This window comes from Oncorhynchus mykiss, chromosome 7 (genome assembly GCF_013265735.2).
Source record: "Oncorhynchus mykiss isolate Arlee chromosome 7, USDA_OmykA_1.1, whole genome shotgun sequence".
Lineage (NCBI taxonomy): Eukaryota > Metazoa > Chordata > Actinopteri > Salmoniformes > Salmonidae > Oncorhynchus > Oncorhynchus mykiss.
In genome coordinates, this window is record NC_048571.1 from 75,967,192 (window position 1) to 75,970,535 (window position 3,344).

The window sequence follows — 3,344 nt, forward strand, 5'->3', positions numbered from 1 at the left end:
GCATAAAAGTAGCTGATACAAGCCTCCTTCTGGCTTCAAAAGAAAAACAGCTCTTATTCCTAAAATACTATCCCAACTTCAGCTTACAATATTTTATAAGTTGTTGGATATGCAATTTAAAAGAGGCCATCATCAATTCAAATGCCAAGATATTTATATGAGGTTACAGCCTCAATCTCATTGCCCTGACATTTTGCACATTTTTTGTCTAAATTATTTATATAAACAGGGAATAAGAGGGGACCAAGTACAGTGCCCTGGGGCACACCATTACAGACAGACAATTTAACAGACATGAACCCATCAAATTGAGTGCACTGAGTTCTATCCGACAAATAGTTAGCAAACCATGCAACTGCATGCTCAGAAAGACCTACACTCGACAATCTCTGCCTTAGTATAGCATGATTAATTGTATCAAAAGCCTTAGAGAAATCAATAAAAAGTGAGACACAGTGCTGTTTATTGTCAAAGGCTTCAGTGATATCATTTAAAACGTTCATGGCTACTGTAATTGTGCTATGCTTCTTCCTGAAGCCCGATTGGTACATTGATAAAATAGAGTTAGTATATAAAAACTACTTTAGCTGTTCACTAACAAGGGTTTCAAGTATTTTCGCCAGGGGGTGACAGCTTTGAAATCGGCCTATAATTATTTAAAAGAGTTGGACCTCCCCCGTTTAAAAGTGGTAGGACAAATTCTGATTTCCAGATACTTTGAATGTAATAACTTTCCAGGGTTAGATTGAACAGATATGTAAGTGCTATGAAATCAGCTGCCAGATTTAAAAAGCAGGGATCAAGATGATCAGGACCGGCAGAATTTCTCTGATCTAAGGATTTCAGAACTTCATGTACCCCCTGCACTGAGAATGGCAAAAAGATAAAAGTTTGACCAGCTCTCACTGGTTCATCCATGCAGGGTTGTACAGAGACAGAGGACACTGAATCAAACAGCCTACCAGATGATATAAAGTGCTCATTGAAACAATTCAGCATTTCAAGTCCTTCAATACACATGATGGTAATGCATTAACATTACTGTTACCAGACATAGACTTAATAGCCTTTCAATACGTTCTAGGGTCATTCAGGGTTATCAGTGGTAACAGACATAAAATATTCAGACTTGGCCTTCCTGAGAAGAAAATAATATTTATGTGGAACATTTGTCAATTTCAAATCAATCTGGGTAGATTTCTCTGGACATTTGAGATTTGGGCGGGTGGGGAAGTTAATCAACTGGGTTTGCAGAGGGGGGTCTATAGCAGCAAATCACAGTTATAGAGAGACCATTTAAAACCTCAAGATTCAAAGCAAGAAATTCCAACTGTTTACAAATAGTTTCATACTTTGCCACTTTTACAAAGAATTTAGTCTTTACATATATGGCCACACACCCACCTTTCTTAGCCCGATCAGTGCCTGGATACAGCCATATACCACAAACCCCCAAAGTGCCTTTTAGCTGTTATTAACTGGTTACCAATGTAATTAGAGCAGTAAAAATACACGTTTTGTCATACCCGTGGTATACGGTTTGATATACCACAGCTGTCAGCCAATCAACATTCAGGGCTCGAGCCACCCAGTTTATGGTCATTTCAGGTCATTTCAGGTCAGTTCAGGGATCGAGCCACCCACTGTTATGCCAAAGGGATATTTCACTGTAATACCAAGTTAAGAATTTACAGTAACTGTCAAAACACTACCTTCCTAAAGGATATTTTTCAGTTAAGTTGTTCTTATGGGTGTTATTTGACTTCACTGTTTGTATTTTTGTACAGTGCATCCTGATACATTTCCTGCCATTGTCTATGTCTGCCTCTGGCTGTTACAGTCTCTCTCTCCCTCTCTCTCCCCCTCTCTCTCCCCCCCTCTCTCTCTCTCTCTCTCTCATTCTCTGTCTTACTGTCTGTCTCTCGCTCTCTCCCTCTCTCTCTGTCTCACTCTATCTCTCAATTCAATTAAATTTGCTTTATTGGCATGACGCTTACTTTGGATATTTACAATATTAATATAATAAGAATCAAAATTGTCAACAGTAACAACAATAACCAAGGGTCAAAATAACCATACATTGAACAATACCAATAAGCATACAGTAGAGGACATGTGCAGGTTGATTGGTCTGTCAGACACTGTCCCTCATCTTATGGCAAGCAGCAATGTAGTGCGCTTCCAACCCACAGCTCTCTGCATCCTCCCCCAACAGGACAGGTATTCTATTCTCATCAGAGAGGTCTTTGAATCCTTAAATAAGGGTTTCAAATTTGGGGAAGTGACACTCTAATTGTTTTATATTTTTGACGTTTTGTCAGGAAATACAGCTCTGTCTCAGGTTCTGCTGTGGTGCAGTGGTTGCACAGCCTTTCCTTTACAGGGAGCCAGGTTTTCCTGTCTACCCTTCTCAATGGCAAGGCTGTGCTCACTGAGCCTGTGCTTTGTCAGGGTTTTTCTAAGGTTTTGATCAGTAACCATGGTCAAATAGTTTAGCCAGTGTAATGTCGATTTAGGGCCAGATAGCACTGCCTTTTGCTTTGTTCTTGTGATTGTGTTTCCCAAAAAGCTTTTGACTGTGATGTAAATTATTTTATTCTGATTGATTGGATGTTCTGCTCCTGAGGCTTCAGTTTGTTAGTAGAACAAGTTTGTGAACTCAGCCCCAGGACCAGCTGGATGAGGGGACTCTTTTCTTTGCTCAGCTCTTGGCATTGCAGGGCTTGGTAATGATATGATAATGATACTGTATATGGTATGGTAATGATATCTCTCTCTCTCTCTCTCTCTCTCTCTCTCTCTCTCTCTCTCTCTCTCTGTTTCTCTGTTTCTCTCTCTCTTTTTGTTTCTCTCTCTCTCTCACACACACACACTCTTTCTCATTTTTCCTCTTCCTCTCCGCGTAGCTTCTGGCTCGGGTGCTACATTGACAAAAGTTACAGCAGACTGATAGAGCTGAGCAACTGTGTGAGTCTGAGAGAGAGCGAGAGAGCGAGAGAGCGAGAGAGCGAGAGAGCGAGAGAGAGAGAGACAGACAGACAGACAGTAAGACAGAGAATGAGAGAGAGAGAGAGAGAGAGAGAGACAGACAGACAGTAAGAAAGAGAATGAGAGAGAGAGAGAGAGAGAGAGAGAGAGAGAGAGAGAGAGAGAGATGTGTGTCAACAGTAACCTTGGGAAAATCCTCTGCATTATTATTAACAGCAGACTTGTACATTTCCTCAATGAAAACAATGTACTGAGCAAATGTCAAATTGGCTTTTTACCAAATTACCGTACAACAGACCATGTATTCACCCTGCACACCCTAATTGACAACCAAACAAACCAAAACAAAGGCAAAG